Raw genomic sequence first — 17,099 nt, forward strand, 5'->3', positions numbered from 1 at the left:
GCAGTCTCTGGTGTGACCTACAGTAAAACAGTCAAATTTAATTAAATAAATTTGATCATAAAATGTTCTGTCTCTTGTCTTAGGTCTTAGTATTTGTGGTTTTCTATTGATATAGCATTTAGTTTAATTGGGCTGTCCGAGAATTCTGGAAATTCTGTAAGGAATCTGCTTCAGTGGTGATGAGCTCAACCTGTGCTTGAATCCTTGCAGAGATCTCGGTCTTAAGGAGTTCCAGCAATGTAACAGATACTTAGTTAGGACCTCACCGCTTACTATTTGGGAAGGTATTTTGCTTCTGTTGTTTTGTGACTGCCTACCATAATGTGCCAGGCCAAAGATTTTGCGGAATGAGACATTTGTTGGAATTACTCTGCTGATACAGTGGCTCTCTGGTTGGTCTGTGGCTGTCTTCATGTGTTACAGCTGCTGCTAATTCTGCATCTTGTCTGTGCCAGGAAAGGAGCAGGGCCGATGGGGTGGAGAATTTGTGTCTGGTTTGGAGGAGGAGACGCAGCAGGTGCCCTTGGGAGATGGAGACGCGGGAGGCAGCGGCCGGCGCAGAGGCTGCTCTCCAGCAGCGTGGCCTCCTCGGAGCGCGGCGGCGAGCGGCACTGCCTCCGGAATACCGGGCACGTACCATTGCAGGCCTCGTGGAAAGGATGTCCGAGGTTGGGGTAAGACTGTATGACTACAGAATGAGTGAGTTTGGGGTGCAGGGAGAGGTCGGGCACTTACAGATTTAGTCGCAGAGCTTCAGAACAGCCTTCTGAAGAAGTGATTTAGAAATGCAGCAAAGCAAGTGACAGCTGCAAATAGGTTTCACTAGACTGTTTTGTTAGCTACTGAGAGTTAAGAGAATACCCTAAAAATCATAAAGTCCCAAGAAGACTGTGTGTTACGGTGGGAAGGGTACAGCAGCAACCAACAGCCAGCGGTGAATGTGGAGCAGGGAGGAGCGGCGCGGGGGCAGCTCCGAGAGGCGCTCGCGCGGGTGGTGGCACCCGGGCCCTGCCGTCGTGTCCGTGTTTCCTCGCCCTCACCTGCCTGGCGAGCGGGCTGCAAAGGGACCCCCATGGCCGCCTCTGCGTCGCAGACGCTGCTCCGGGCCTGCCCGGGGGAGGTTGCGAGCCCAGGGCAGCAGCAGCAGCGTTTGACCAAGTGCTGTCGTGTCAACGGGTCCGTGTTCCTTCCCTGTCAGCGCTGGCTTCGGGGGCGAGGTGCAGCCCCTGGGGCGTTTGCTGGCCTCGCAGTGAGGAGCAGGAGCTTCCCAGCGCGGACTACAGCCCCTGTCCTCTGAGACGAGAGTCCTGGGAAGAGATGGAAGGGGCTTGGGTTCAGGGAATGTTACTGATCTGTAAAGATGAGCGGCCCCGCCAGCCCCTGCGCTTCGGCCGCGCGAGCCCGACCCGGCTTCAACAGCCCCGGCCACTCGGAGCCGGTTTTGGGGACAGCGAGGTCCGCACCGTTTCTACTTGGTAGCGAGTTCAGAGGAAGAAAGTGTTGCTTTCTCAAGGTGCTGTCGGATAAACAATATTAGAAGTGATACACCAGCCTGATGGCAGCATAAAAATGGTTTATAGAACAAGGTGAGCACAGCCACGCTCGGGCCTTTGCTATTCCGCTCTGCGCAAGGGGCTGCCGTGGGAGGTGGCACGAGCTGCTCAGAAGTGTTTGTAGCTGGTCCTAGTTCGTGGGTGGCGTCGCTGCGGAAAGCCCTTCTCGAAGGGGCTCTGCGCCGGGCGGCGCGGGCAGGGTGAGCTGCTCCCTCCTTGCGGACGGATTCCTGCCTGCTCAGGCTGTGCACGCGTCAGCTATAAATTGAAACTCGTATGGCTCATTTTGGTAAATGCAAAATTGAATTCTCTCTTTTTACTACACAGCTTGTTTAGCTTCCAGATGGCAAACCAACATGAAGTAATGGCAGTGCAACATAGTTCTGATATAATGGATATGTAAACGTGATATTTATTCACTGCTATAGACTGCTGTGAACCATATTCCAGCAGTAACCTTTTAAATACATCACTTGGTTGCACATAGGAGTGTGCTCTGCAAGGGACCTGCAAGGAATTTGTTTGTTATTTCAGAGGATTTTTTTTTTCATTGTTGAAAGTAAAGGAGAATGGTTTTTCTTTTTATATTTTAGTGTGTGGACTGGGAAATAGCAGAAGAAAATCTGTTGGGATTTGTGTTTGAAGATTTGGCGTATACTGGTGTTTTTTTTCACTCTAGCATTTTCCTGAGGTCACACTGAGCCCGTCTCCTTTCCCCTTTTCCCAAGGTCAGTCTTAAAATGATTCCTCCGAGAAGGGAACCTGCTACCAGCTCTCACCCCCGCGTGGGTGAACGTGGGCAGGACGGGCGCCAGGTCTGTCCCGGCCTCCAGCGAGACCTGCGGGGCTCAGGGCCAGCTCAGCTGGCAGCGCAGTGTCACTTGTCGTCCTCATTCTAGCTGGCAAGCGGTGTGGCTTTTGCCATGGCGTGACCTGGCACCGCTCCCCCCGACCGTTCGTTTGCGGCCGGCCTCGAGGCCGGGCACGGTGTCCCCGGGAGCAGCCGGCGTCCAGTGCTCGCTCACTTGGTCTGATGTCGATGCTTCGCGGCTGCGGTGGCTGCTGAAGCCGACCGAAAAGCAAGGCGCTGAGAACCGAGCTCGTGTTCCCATCAGATTCCGGCTCGTGGTGAGTGCTGGGCTCTGGTGTTTCAGCCAGGCCATGCCTTGGTGCAGCCGAGCCCCCGGCAGGAGGGCTGAGGTCTGGTTTTCCATGTGTCCTTGCAAAGCTGCCAGCTGCAGGTAAGCCGGGCCCGGACCCCAGGGCTGGCACGACGGCAGCTCTGGAAGGATCCCAGGTACCAGCTGGAGGCCCTAGGCCGAGCGAACCTGCAGCCACGTCCTTGGCTCTGCGCCACGAGGCCGCGGTGCCCAAGGGCCACGTCCCCGAGCCGCGGCACCGCTGCTGCCCCGTGGGGCATGGCGGCCGTCACCAGCGACAGCAGGTTCTGCTGCTCGGAGACGCAGGCGGCAAAGCGGAGAGGGAGGCGCGTGCCGAGGGGAGCGCGGAGGGGCGCCCGAGCAGGGCCCGCGCCACCGGCGGCGCCTTCAGCGCGGTTCTCCTCGCAGTGTGTTCTAGAAAAGCCTTCAGAGGCGATTGCGTTGAGCCGCTGTGGAAGAAGCTGTGTGGAGCCCGTCAGGCAGAAGGAAACGTGGCAATGGGGTTACTGAAAACAACAGCCAGAGAAAGAATCCCAAAAGACTCAGCTGGATCTTCTCCTGTAGAGAGGGAATGTGGCAGGCTGGGTACCACAGTGCTGCCCTCTGGCATTTTTTGCTTCAATATAGCTGAAATCTTGAGAGTTTGGGAAAGGTCTTAGTTCTTTTGCTCATTATCTACTCATCTGTTTGCGTTAAGTAACATTTTCAGTCTCTTCAAACAGCGATGCTGTCTTTGAGCAGCTATAGATGCTTTCAAGAATCATCCGTTAGCTTTGTGTTAATTTTGGCAGCAAGGGAGAAAAAGAAAACAAGCTAAAAGGACTAAATATAACTTAGCAAAGTATCTATTAATAGCTGTTCAACTCAGTTTTATCTCTTATAGCACTAGACCACGCAAAAATGTATAAATAGGCACATTTAATGTACTCACACAATAGCCAGGGACATGGGAAAGGGCGCTGGGGTGGACAGGCAGCAGTGCGGTGCAGAGCGCTGGAAATGTTGACGTTTGGGAAGGGAAGAAGCCAGAAGTAGGTGAGCGTGGCTGTTCTCTCCCTTTGTGGGGCTTGCTCAGCACAGTGACAAAGCGTTGTTGACCTTCAGGGTTTATGGTACAATCTGCTTTTCCAAGAATAAGTCAGTCTTTTCATTGCATGTGTTCACCTGCTTTCCTGGACCTCTTTGCTCATTTTAATCTAGTGTTAGCTCTGTCCCAGCAACAGGTATCTTTGAAGTCAGGAGAGACATGAATGTGGTCGTTTTCTGCAACTTGAGAGGATCATTTGTGCCTCCCAGTTTTGCAGAGACCATGAGTTTGCAGTGAGGGTAGAAATCTCTCCGGTGACTTAATCAGGGTTGTTTCATCACTCACTGAAATGCAGTTGTTCTGGCAACCTCTGACCGTCCAGGGAAACTGCCCCCCGTATGAGGGGGAGGGCAAATAAGAGCAGCAAAGGGTGTTTTCATGCCCGTTGTTTTCCTAGAGCTCCTCAAGGCAAACGGCTGCTTCGGAGCGGGAGGTTGCGACACTGAAGAGCATCCAGGCACTGCCCACTGGGCCACAGCAGCTTCCCTGGAGTTCTTAATAGGGTTTCTCTAAATATTAGTTAATTCTTCTAAAACCTTTTGTGTTCCCTGAGCTTGCTGGCAGGAAATAACAAGCTGTTAGCAAATGCCCATGAAAAAGCAACTTGGATCTCATAATTCTTCGTATTTGCTCCAGACAGCACAGGACCGTGCTGTGTGTAAAGTGCCTGTTCAGCGGCCCGTTCAGGACAGCAGCGTTTGGTAGGGGCGGTGGCGGCTCGTGGCCGAGATGCCGAGAACCTGGCGGTGCCGGGTGAGCGTCCGAGGTGCCGGGCTGGCCGCAGGCGGAGGGGGAGCTTCGACCCGCAGTGCGGCCGGCTCCGGGCGGCCCCTGCAGCTGCGGATAGCATCGGCCCAAAGTGTTATCTTGCTGTGTGCAGCCTCTGTTTTCCAGGTTATTGGTGGATTTGCAGTTCTAGCATCTCAGAGCGCTGCTGTTATCTGCCAACATCCACCAGCAAAGGAAGAGGATTAATATTGCTTCTGTCGCACAAAACCTTGGTGTTTGTAGCAGCTGAACTCGTAACCTCCCGCAGGCTGGCACGGTGACACATGCGCGTCGGGAAGTGCATTGTGTGCTGAATGGGGAGATAAAGCTATTTTGGGTCTAGCAGTGATGTACAAGAGCTTCCTTCTCTTTGCATTGCATCCTTCAAGCTCCCGAGCTACTGAACAGCGCTGCCTTGAGGCCTTATTCCTGCTTTATTTTTAACCATGCCTGACAGACGGATTTTAACATTGTGACCTCCCCGTGAAGAGCTGGAGTAAATAAGCGCTTCACTCTAAATATTGAAAAAGTATCATTAGGCTTGGCAAGCAGAATACCCCAGCTCTGTAACCTGCGAGCAGCTCGCGGCCTGTTGGCAGGCACGCGGCTCTGCGGGCGCTGGGTGGCGGTGGCGCCCCGCCGCTCCCCGTGTGCGAAGGCGTCCAAAGGGGGACGCGGTTTTGCCCCGAGTTAGGCGGGGAGACGCTGGCTGGTGGGTGAAGCCTGAGGAGCGCTCGAGCGCCCTGCGGGACGCGGCGCTGCAACCGCGGAGCGGGTGGCGGTGCCGGTGCCCGCGGGGAGCTCGGCGCGAGGCTGCGCCACGTGGCTGCTGCCGAGGCGGTGCGGGAAGGAGCCCTGCTCCCTTCAGGAGACAGGCGGCTCCAGCATCCACGCAGGCAGCAGCGGCTCCGCTGCGGTCGTGCACCGGGTGGGCTGCAGTCGCTGGTGCCCAAACGGCGCCGCAGCTGCAGTCCCCCCCGTCTCGAGCGCGCTTGCTGCGCTGTGCGTTAAACCCGGCGCCGTCGTCCTCGCCTGGCAGCGTGAGCGTGTGCGTGTGCTTGGAGAGACGCTGCAGCAGCCCGGGACAGCAGAGCAGCGCCTTAGCTGACACCAAGCTCCTCCGACGCTCCTCGTCCCCTTGGGACATGGATGTCAAGGGCTGGAGCGCGGGGAGCTGCTTTCGGTGCTCGGTGACCTGCCGCGTCCCGAGCTCGCCCGGGGTGCTGCATCCCTGGCTGGCGATGTCGAGCGCGTTCCGGCCTCGGCTCCCCCCGGCACGCGAGGGGCGATGCCAGGACGGGCCCGTCCCGATGCCCCAGCCAAGGCGGCTCCCGCTGCCGGGAAGCAGGAGCCGGGAGCGTGTGCGGATCTGCACCCGCGGCGCGGCCGCCCCCTCCGCTCCCGCAGACTCCGCTGCTCCGGGTTTATTTCGGGGATGCTCTGCAGAGCCTCTGGCAGGGAAGAAGAATGTGTGGCTGATTTGTGGTTAGAGCAGTTGACATTTCTGTGTGTCTCTAAATCATAATTGCTCGGTCAAAAGTAATTGAGCATTAAAAATAAAAAGGCCATGTTAGTTTCACTGGAAACACCTTTACTTGTGCGGCTGGTGTTCGTCTCAGAACAGGGGCGAGCGGGTTTGAATTCTGGTGGCATGTTGGGAAGTCAGGTAATGTTAAAATTGCTTTTTGTGCCACGGCTTATTGGTGGTCAGGGTCCTAAAAGCTCTTATTTGATCTTCCCAATCCATTCTGCAGTGTATGAATATTAATGCCTTTAATAAAATTCTGAGGTTTGGCTCAGTTTTTCCAGGTTGTTTTGACAGCTCTCCTCAAGTGGCCACAGACAATGCTGTCAGGAAGCATTCAGATACCTGTAGTGGCAATATAGTGGCACATGGCTGAGCTGGCAGTGTGAAAGCCGAATGCCTTCTACTGTGACCATTAATTGAGGAGAAGAAGCTCAAAAAGGCACTGCAAAACGTGCTTGGGTCAGGACCCTTTGCATGCTTTGCACCAGAGGCTCTCAAGTCAGAGCTGCAGGTGCAACATTTGAGTGAAGCACGCTGCTTCCTTGCATTGTGTCTGCTTTGGCCATGTTGTGTGCCAATATCTGCCAGTACCAGTTGTTAGGGCAACTTTTCTTAAGAAAAAACAAATGCCTGTGCTTAACTTAGTTCACAATGTGCATGTGGTTTCTGAAGAGTCCTCCCTTTTCTGTCGTTTTGATGTGTTCTCTCTTCTGCAGGTATAATGCCCCTTTCCTGTCCTCCTCCGCTGTTACGAGTGTCCCTTGCTTCTTGTTTTTGTAACCACACCATTATCGGCGTTAGCACAGCTGCAGCCCCGGCGAGTCTGCCGTTTCCTCTGCCGGCCGGTAAAATCTGCTGCGGAGAAGCAGATGCGCTGGGGAGGTGGTGGTGCCTCTGCACCAGGGTTTTGCTCTTGTTGTGTTTCCTGCCCATCTCGAACCTCTACAGTGAGAAGTGTTGCGTTATAGCCAAACTGCTTTAAATCAGGCTTTGTCACAGCAGCATTAAAGAATAAAATTATTTCTTGCACCAAATACTGATACGTGCAACTTGGGCTCAATCTTGGTCCCCCGGGTCCTTAGTAAATCTCTCCCCCAGCCTGTGTTTTGAAGTACTAAGGTGTTACAGCTGGAGCAGTAGATTACGTGAAAATGAGGACACCCCTCTGATCGCCATGAAAACATCAGCGTAGCGTCTTCCTCGCTGGGAGCTTGGCAGCCTCTTGAAAGGCATCTGTAACCTGTGTTAATGAGGATGGGACGCCTGCTAATTGCTTGTACTTTAAAATAAACACAGATACACCTGAGGAGGCAGGGGAAAAAAAAACATAGTGCTTAATTAAATTAGATCTTGTTAATTAAAGAAAAGGAAAGAGTCTTTTCCAGTTTTTTTAGGTGGTTCAGTAACAGATTTATTTGCAAATGATGAGCATTCAGACTATTACGTATTTGTTTATTTAATAAATCCCTCCCGTACGCTGATTTTGGCGTTGGTGAGCTCTCTGCTCAGGCCACGCAGACGTTTCTCCTCGGCACAGGAGAGGCCCCAGGTCGGATGGTTCCTGTGGACGTGGAAACGCAGTGGGGACCCCCCGACGCTGCGGGCCGGGGCCGGGCGTCCCGCGCTGCGCGGTGCCGGCTCGTGCCCATGGCCGTGGCGCGCGAGGCCTCGCGCCGCTGCCGGCCCAGGCGTCCGGCCCCGGTGAAGCGGCAGGCAGGCCGCCCCGTGCCCGGCACCCCTGCACTGCCCCCCGCGTTTCCTCGCGCTCATTTTTCCCCACATGGTTCCTTGTTGGAGAGCAGCCAGAGCTGAGGCCGGGCGCCAGGAGCCGGGGCACAGTGACCCGGGGCGCCGTGTTGGGAGCGGGGCCTGCGGGGCCTCCGTGTCGTGAGGGGCGCCGCGCCGGGAGCCTCGTCGAGCTGTCCCGAGGGTGGCCGAGCGGGTGGCCGGCGCCTCCTGAGGACGCAGCCACGTGCTGGGATGATGGTGTGAGGGAGGGCGCCCGCGGCAGGTGAGACGGGGCTGCTGTAGCCGCTTGGGTCGCTGCCCGAGGCCCAGAAAACCCCGTCGGGGCCTGGTTTCCTGCGGAGGGCCCCGCGCCGGGCGGCCCCGCGCCGGCCGCGCTCCCCGAGGGCCGCGAAGGCCCCGCGCCGGCGCTGCCGCCCGCCGCCCTTGGCCCTTGGCCCGGGGGAAGCCCCTGTGCGCGGCGCTCATGGGATCCCCCTCCCTTCGTTATTTATCTGCTTTAATGCTCCTCGGTACAGAGGTGCCCGCCCTTGTAAAAAATAAAGCATCCCACAGGGGCTTCATTTTATGCTGGATAAAAATCTCAGTCAGCCCTGGGCGCTGAACCTGGTGTAGGCTTTTTTTTTTTTTCTTTTTTCAGTAATTTTTTTATCTTGGTTGCTAAAACTTTGTGGCAGTAATTTGTCTTTAATTTGAAGCTCTTGCTAGTGGAATCAATATTTATCCAATTTCATCAATTTATGTAACTCTGCTTGTGTAAAGAAGTACGATTTTGGTGGCTGCATTTGAGGTGTCAATGGACATATATTCCAGGAGTTTTCAGTGATTGAAAGAATAGGATTTAAAGCTAAATATCAGACCATTTCCTAACACGACTGCTAAAGCAGTCATATATGACACACTTTTTTTGGGTGTTGCAGGATTCAGTAGACCTCATACAAATCAATAAGCTTTTTTATTTCTTTTTCTCTATTTGTTTTTTTAAGAGTGGTAAAAATAGAGTGAAATTTATTCATTGACACAGAATTATGAGAATAAGGTACACAAAAGCTAATATAGACCTAATATAGACCCCTCTGTAAATTTCCTGCCATTTTTCTGCTTTGCCTTCATGTGTTTTTAGCTAAGTTGCATTAATGACTAGAGCATCTGCCATGAGTTTTGCTGTAACTTCCCCCCAATGTGGGTGTTTCTATCAAAAGTCAGCACATGCACGAGTCAGACTGTTCTAATTTTAAGACTGTGTCGTAAACTTCTAGCACAATAGGAAAGAAATATAAATAGCATTCAGTCAATTAAAGTGTCGTCTTATCTCTGAAGCATTTAAATTGTAACCAGGAAATACTAGCTCAATGTGCAGAAGAACTTCTAATTGCTAGAAAACATTTAAAACCCCTTTCAGCTCTAGGATTCAGAAACAACTATCTCATGGGGAGAGACTCCAGCATTTCCAAACAGGCAGGGCTGACAAAATGAAGTATGGTCTGTAATTCTGAGGCTTCTGCCAGATGAGGAAAAATAACTGAGCGTTCTCTTATGCAGTTTTCAAATTCAAATAATGTCTTATCTGTAGCAACTTTTGCTCTATTATGCAATATATGCGCGGGCAATTAGCTATAGCAGACATTTATTTCCACTTTCCATTAATTTGCAGATAATGGTGTCTCCCAAAGTTAACATTAGCTTTAGCAAATGATGATACATTGTGAAAGTTCAAGACACCCTGTTCTGTTTTAAAATATTCCTATCCAGCCTCAGTGATGTCTCGGGGTAATCTGTGCTTGAAAATAGTCAGGGAGTAATGGATTATTCATTTTTCAACTGTGCAGTAGCAAACGACTGTCATAAACATTTGGGTGTTTCTGCACATCTGAGCTACCACTGGCCACAGAGAAAAACATTCTCATCGCAAACAAGTCATTATTTTCCCACGTGAAAAAAGAGCTAATATGTTGGCAGTTCATGAAGCTGTTGCAGGCGCGCAGCGTTCCCGAGGCAGCAGCCCGGCTGGGGCCTGCAGGTCGACCCGTCTCGAGGCACGACCAGCTCTGGAGCGGGATGGGCTGCGGTGGAGCCGTGTCCGGGGTCCGGGGGAGGACGTCTCCCGAGGACGGCGATTCCAGGCCCCGGCAGACACCTGCCCGGCAAAGGAGCTTCTCCTTGTGCCTGTCGGAATTCCCCTCCCGTCAACCTCTGCCGTCGCCCCTCGTGCCTTCGCAGTGCTGGGGAGAGCCGGGCTCCGCCGCCTTCACCACTGTCATGGGGCACCTGCACGTCTGCCAAGGTGAACTCTTTAGTTATATCCATAACTCCTGTGGAAGATGAAGTAAGAATCTATTTGTTTGGCTATTGTGATCAAATGAGCCATAGAAAGACTATGGGTACAGCTTTTTGGTATTTTTTTCTGACAGAAATCTGTCATTTTCTATTTTTTCACACTTTGTAGCAATACCATTTTTCCCAGGAGTCTTTGTTCTTAGAAACTATAATAGAATTATTTTAAAGCTATTTTTTCCCCACCATGTGCTCATTTATTTTTGCCAAACTCCTATCAGTAAGCATAAAACTTCTGCATAAGCAACAGTAAAACATAGTGGCAATGATAGCTACCTGTTGCCCTGTTTTGACAGCAAAGTTTCAAGCTTGGAGCCATACCTGTAACTTTTATTCAACACATGAAATTCAATACTGCCTTAAGACATCAGAAAATATATTTTCTTTGTAGTTTTGAATTTTTGTTTATTAATGACTTTCATCTTGCTAGAATTTAGATGGAAAATGAATTTTAATCAGCAGTAACTAATTGAGAAGACCGTAGTGTTGCTCTGCAAGGTTTGACTCATCCTTATTCATATTTATGTTAGAAATGAATAATTTTAAAGGAACTTAGCAAAGTAAGAAGACCATTCCTTTAGATAAGAACAGGGGATGTCTCAGCTCTGAGCATGGCAGATAATGAAATTGAAACTATCCACCTGGAGACGTGTGTGCACCCTGCCATGGGGCGCGCGGAAGCACTGAGGGCATCGTGGCCCTGCTGCTTTGCAGAACCTCCTCTGCAGACAGAACTCATTGAGCAAACCGTGCCAAGTTTCTGGCACAAAGTTCCTGCACTTGCAATAATTCAGTGTTTCTAGAGGTGTATTTTCAATTACTTCCATCTGAGGTATCGTCTACATGAGGACAAATTGGACTTCCCATTAGACCTGAATGAAATCATGTCAGTCCTAGAACAAATATGATCTGGTATCACTTACTACCTCTTTTGAATAGTGGATTACGGTTCTGGCTTTCCTCCTCTTCCCTCTGTGTAGATGCACCTAAAGGGGCTATTTCAATGCATAAAGGATAGTCAATAGGTAATAGTATAATTTGCTAATGCAAAGAGTATGGATTTTACGTTTTGTGATGTGCTCTACTGGCAGAATCTGGAAATAGTTCTGTGACTGACCCATACCTTATTTCTGATATTTACATTCTCAGTTTTCTTTTACTCATTTTTCCTAGATATGCTCTATCGTTTCACAGCTTGAATCTAAACCTGCATCTGAGCAATCCTAGATGGACTAGTGTTACCCTTCAGTACCTTCCTTCTGTGCTTCACAGTAGCCTTGGATTTCTTGTTGCTATAGCCACAATGAAATGCATTTTATTTTAAAACTTTATTTCATCAGGTTGGATACATTTTGTTTTCCAGAAAACCATCCACCTAGTTTTTCTTTAATTTCCCTCTTCGTAATTACATGACTTTGCATCTTACATCCAAGATCTGAACAAGAAATCCAAAGTATTAATTAAACTTAACTTTAGAGTGCTCCTCTCAGCCCCAGTTAAAATCTTGATGCATGAGTTTATCAATTTCCCTCATTTAAAGACTTTGTTTTAGCACTGTCTGGAATAGTAGCTGTTACTTCTTTCGCAATGGGCTTGCTATTTTCTTTGCTTCTTATGGCTATCGAGCACAGTTCAAGGTAGATGAGGGGAATGTTGTTGAAAAGGCTTCGGCAAGATGCGGGAGTCACCAACTAACCGGTAGAGTAAGAAGTACTGAACTACGCCAAGGAGTGAAGTCCTTGAAACAGCCTGGGAGCAAAATGGCTATAATTAAAACCTGAAAGCAGCAACTTTGTAAAGAAGTAAACGAAGAGGCGGATTTCTGTAAATGATGATCTAAAAAGTGTGCTGGGTTGTAAGACCTCATTTCAAATGTATTCATTAAATAATATTTGAATCATTTAATAGTTTGAACTCCACTGCACTGTTAATATCTTCAGGGCTTTTTTGGGGAACAAAGAAGTCTTTGTTCCCGGTCTCTGCTTGGCCTGCGCCTTGGATATGAGTTGGAAACCTGATAGCCTGACATTGCTAGAAGTCTGTGAGCACAATGTGAGTCGTCTGCAAGCGGGATTAAATCAGGCCCTTTGTAGCGAGATGCTGAGGGGCCTGTGCCCTTGGGAAGGCAGGGGCCGTGGATGGCAGGAGGATTTTAACCCTTCGCGCCGTGGCAGGGGGCAGGCGCCCTGGTTCGTGCCCAGCAGAGCCGGGGGAGGCCGGGCCGGCCGCGCCAAGCATTGCTCGGCGGAGCAACCCCCGCGGGATGCGGATAACCGCGGGGCAGCGCGGGGGGCAGCGCGGGGCAGCGGGGGGGGCAGCGGGGGCAGCACGGGGGGCAGCGCGGGGGGCAGCGTGGGGGGCAGCGCGGGGGGCAGCGCGGGGGGCAGCAGGGACAGCGCGGGGGGCAGCATGGGGGGCAGCACGGGGGACAGCGCGGGGGGCAGCGCGGGGGGCAGCGCTGGGGGCAGCGCGGGGGGCAGCAGGGGGGGCAGCGCGGGGGGCAGTGGGGGCAGCGCGGGGGGCAGCGCGGGGGGCAGCAGGGGGGGCAGCGCGGGGGGCAGTGGGGGCAGCGCGGGGGGCAGCGCGGGGGGCAGCGCGGGGGGCAGCGCTGGGGGCGCCGCCGGGAGCGGGGCGTCCGCCCGCGGCGCCTCCCGAGCGCTCCCGCCGCGGTGCCCGGCCTGGGGCGACCCGGAGCGAGTCCTCTGCGATGCTGGACGCTGCGCACAGCGCGCTGGGCTTCCCAGCTGCTCCAGGTCGCTCCTGCCCCACCAAACCTGCAGCAATACTGAGCAGGGCTAAGTACTGAGGAGTTGGAAAGAAAGGCACTGGTTTTCTTTATATTTTTCTGAGTTTTATTGCGGAATATAAAACTTGTACAGCTCCTGCAACCGAACTAACTCTTCTGTGTTGTACATATGATCTAATTTCTCTTTTCTCTCTCCCACCACAATCAAATGTGTAATTTCAAGGTGTATATTTAGGAGATAGGAAGTGGAAAACAATGCCCCAGGAGGATATTGTGGTCCAATTATTGTTGATGGGATGGTTTAATGTTGCTTTAGCATTTCCCTGCATTTTTAAGACTAACCTGTACAATGTCAATGTTGTATTAATTTAGTCATATTAATTTCCTATTTTTTAGTGCTCTAAATTGTGAAAAATGAAATGTGTTTAGTACATACAATGTCCCATATGGCTTAAAGTTTACACATTCACACCTGATTGATACAAAGATTTATACTTTTACATCCATGTGACATGAATGGGGCCCAGTTTGTACTTAATTGATGGAAAAAAAAAAAAAAGCTGTTTGTAAATTTAAAGGTTACTTCAGTAGAAAAATACAGCAATATTGTGAAAACATGATGATCCATACTGGGCTATCTGAGAGAAAGAAGAGGAAAAAATGCACAACTGAAGGCTATAGAGATGTAAAAAGCTAAAGTAAACAATGAATTTTGCAGGAGAAACAAATGACAAAAGCTTTGTTAAGGGATAAGCACTGAAACCTTTGCAGATCTTTGCTGAAAATGATTGGAACTGTTTTAGTCGACTCTTTTATCTCATATATATATATATATATATATATATATATATATATAAAATATAATTATGTAATAGTCATGAGATTCACTGTCCTTTTGGGGTGCAGGAGACGCAGCACTTCCCCTAAGTGCTCCAGGCAGAAACACGGCTCCTGCCCCGGCTCCTGCCCCGGCTCCGGCTCCTGCCCCGGTTCCTGCCCCGATTCCTGCCCCGGCTCCAGCCCCGGCTCCTGCCCAGGCTCCAGCTCCTGCCCCGGCTCCTGCCCCGGCTCCTGCCCCGGCTCCGGTCCCGGTTCCTGCCCCGGCGCCGCCGCGCGGCCGGGCGCTCGGGCCGGGCTCACGGCCCCGACGTGCGGCAGCGACCAAACGCTCCCCCGCGTCGTTCCACGTGGCCGCTCTACCCGGCACCGTGGAGGTTATTTAGTAGCTAAAATTTATATACCTGAGACCTGACATATTAATGAAATGGCATCTTTATAGAGCTGGGGTATAAACACCGCGGAGAAACAAGATGTGGTTTTGCTTGATGGAACAGTTTAAAAGGTTTCTTGCTAATGGCTATCCAGGCTGAAGTTTTTCTAGCATATGGGCTGGTTTTGTGCATTTTATGTGGTGGTTTCTTCGTTAGATTCTCGGTGGTAATGAGCCCACACAGTTGATTGCTGCAGGGAGAAAAATAATTCTGAATAGGTTTGCTGAATAATTATGAACTGAGCTGAACTCTTACATTTGCTTACTAATTGTATGGTTCATGATGTTTTATGTATGATGCATTCACTTCGTTAAAAAAGGTTTTTTTTTTTTTTTGCTGAGCAGCAACTTTTCTCAGTGCAAGTTAAACTGGCACCATGGAAAGGGCTGAATTCAAGTCTGATGAATTGATGTTGTTTGAATTATTATTTTTTTTAATCAACCCCACCATTTGGTTTTCAGAACTTGCAATATGAAACCCAAAATTGTGCTATTGTCTCCAGAGTCAAAATAAATGAATCCCTTAAACTTTGGATTTGGCAGGAGCAATTACTATTGTTAATTTAGAAAATCATCCCCTGCAGCTATAACTATTTCAATAATGCCTTTCCCTGGTTCCCCCCAAAACCCCAAGACTGGAAGTAAAAACCCACCCGTTGTGCCAAGGGTGTCGTGGGCCCGCAGCGCGATGGACGGAGCCTTCCGCCCCGCGTGCCCGGGGGCTGCGGCCCTGCGGACTGCCCTGCTCCGGAGCGGGGAGCTGCGGCTCCTCGTGCGGTGGCAGCTCAAAGTGTCCGCTGGGCCGCGGGGAACCCTCTGCTGCAGCGGCATTCGTGACCAAGCTGCCCGAGGCTTCGTGCTCCTGTGTCCATGGAACCCTGCTGCTCCTCTCGCAGGGCTCGGGGCCCGGCGCCGGCGCTGGCGAGCTCCACGGAGCCGCGAGGCGCAGGCCAGCGCGCGGGTGCAGACCCCGACGGCTCCTCGCCTCTCTGCAAGGAGACCCCTCACCCGGATGGCCCGGTTAGCTGGAGGTATGAGGAACTAAGGGACGTTCCCTGCAAGCACAGTGTACCCGGAGACCTTGCTTGCTTCGAGAGCTTGTTTCTTAGCTGGGACGCGGTCCAACTCCCATTAAAGTCAATTGGAGTCATTGATGTGTGGAAAGAATGGCTCTGGGAGAGCCGGGAATCATCTCCTGTGCCAGGCAGCCCATGGTGGATGGACGAGCCACCTGAAATTCCCCCTCCACGGATTCTAGCAGCCCCCTCGCAGCTAATGGGGCCCGAGTCCTGGCCCCAAGCTGGGCACCTGGAGGACTGCGGACCCCTGGCTGCGTTTCCCCATGTTCGCTCTGCTGCCGGGACGCGCACAGCAACGCTGGGCCCAACCGGCGGGCCCGAAGCCAGTGGCTCCGCGCGGCTGCAGCTGAACAAAGGCGGCCGGAGGAGGCCCTGAAGGGCCAGCGGGGCCAGCGCCGAGCCCGGGGCGCAGCCGCCCCGGCGCTGCCGTGTAGGGGCGCGGGGCCGGGCCGGGCCGGGCCGGGCGGCGGGCGCGGGGGTCCCAGCTCCCGCTGCGGGCGCTGCCCCGCGGGCGGCGCGGCCGGAGCGCAGCGCGGCGCGGGGGCGGCAGGGGGCGCTGTGCCCGTTCGCAAGAGGCGGCTCCGACGGCGCGCACGCAGGCGCAGAGGGGGCGCCCGCCCGCTGCGCCGGGCCGGGCCGGGCCGAGCCGAGCCGAGCCGGGCCGGGCCGGGCCGAAGCGGGGGGCGGCCGCCCTGGAGCCCCGCGGCCCGGCAGCGCTCCGGGAACCCGGCGGCGCCTCCTGAGAGCGCCCCGCGCAGCGCCGAGGCTCCCCGCTCCTTTGTGCCGGCCCCGCGGCGCCCCCGGCGCCTCTGCGCACCCCCCTGGCGCTGCTCTAACTAATAATTTCCACGTCCAATTCTATTTCTTCTCCGGTTCTGAAATCTCCAAGCCATCAGCAAGGAGGATAGTTCACATGAAAACTAATTACACAAAATCAATATTTAATCACAGCGCAGCATCCTGATCCTGCAAAAAAAAATCCCTTTAAAACTCTCCTGCCATATACAAATACTTCCCGACCGCTTATTTATAGATCTCATTTTTTTGGAGGGAGTAATTCTCATTTTTATTTTTTACACTATTGACATGTGCAAGCTGCCAGCACCCGGTGCCGCCGGGCGTCTGTAACCGCGGGCCTGGCGGGGGGGCTCCCGGGCGCGGGGGCTGCGCTCGGACCTCTCCGGGCTCGGCCTCGGCGCGGGACGGCTCCCGCTGCGCCGGGCTCGGAGGGGCGGCGCGCTCGGGACCAGAGCTGCCCGTCGGGCCCCGGCCGCGCCAGGAGCAGCCGCCGCCTCCAGCGGGCGGGCAAGACCGGGTCCGCGGCGGGGTCGCCCCGCGCTGAGCTGGGCCGGGCCGGGCCGAGCCAAGACGAGCCGAGCCGGGCCGGGCCGGGCCGATCCGATCCGATCCGCGCCGAGGGGGCGGGCGGGGCGCGGCGCGGCGGAGCCACCTTAACGGCGAGCCCCGCCCCGGGCGGCGCGGCGCTCATTGGCGCAGCCCCGATGGCTGAAATTCATCGCTGAAATGCAAAACTTGTTGCTGCTCCGCCAGCGCCGGCTGAGAGCGAGGCGGCGCGCGCGAGGGGAGCGGCGCGGAGCCCTGCGAGCCCCGGCCCCGCCGCCCCGCGAGCCCCGGCATGCGGCGCGCAGCGCCCGGCCCCCGCGGCCCATGAGCGGCGCCGCGCCGCCCCGTCGGCTCCCGGGCGCCAGCGAGCGGCGAGCGGGCGCGGGTGAGCGCGGGCGGCGGCGCGGAGCGGTGCGGAGCGGTGCCCGGCGCCGGGGCGGCGCGGCAGGATGTGAGCGCGGCGCGGCGCGGACGGAGCGCGCGG

Source organism: Tinamus guttatus, unplaced genomic scaffold, assembly GCF_059628265.1.
Source record: "Tinamus guttatus ecotype Peru unplaced genomic scaffold, ASM5962826v1 Tinamus_guttatus_pri_ptg000223l, whole genome shotgun sequence".
In the NCBI taxonomy this organism is placed as follows: domain Eukaryota; kingdom Metazoa; phylum Chordata; class Aves; order Tinamiformes; family Tinamidae; genus Tinamus; species Tinamus guttatus.